General features: G+C 36.2%; 1 protein-coding gene across 2 annotated transcripts in view; it reads left to right on the forward strand.

Moving 5' to 3' along the window:
• The window catches only part of ccn1l2 (cellular communication network factor 1, like 2), a 22,600-nt gene that overhangs the window by 10,483 nt on the left and 11,797 nt on the right, over positions 1-320 (forward strand). The gene's annotated exons all lie outside the window — the stretch shown is intronic.

Here is a 320-nt window from a genome sequence, read left to right on the forward strand (position 1 = left end):
AATCTTTCAGTTCTGCCAAACAAATAGTATAATACTGTAAATATATAAGTAGGTATACATTTCCTAAATACTTGAAACATACTTTACAGTATATTTACAGTCCTACAAAACAGTCCACAGGCAATACTGTACTACTGTACTCATTGAATACTGTCTTGATATGCAGTACTGCAATTTTATAGTGAGGGTAGATTTCTTACCTATTCTCATTTCGGAAAGTCCAGATGATGTACAGTGTACAGTGTACCTGCTCAGATTTGGCTGTACTCTTTGCCTAGCCTCCCTCATTGTTAGACCATGGTTGACCACATGATCAACCA

The sequence above is a fragment of the Etheostoma spectabile genome, chromosome 5 (genome assembly GCF_008692095.1).
Source record: "Etheostoma spectabile isolate EspeVRDwgs_2016 chromosome 5, UIUC_Espe_1.0, whole genome shotgun sequence".
Taxonomy (NCBI): Eukaryota; Metazoa; Chordata; class Actinopteri; order Perciformes; family Percidae; genus Etheostoma; species Etheostoma spectabile.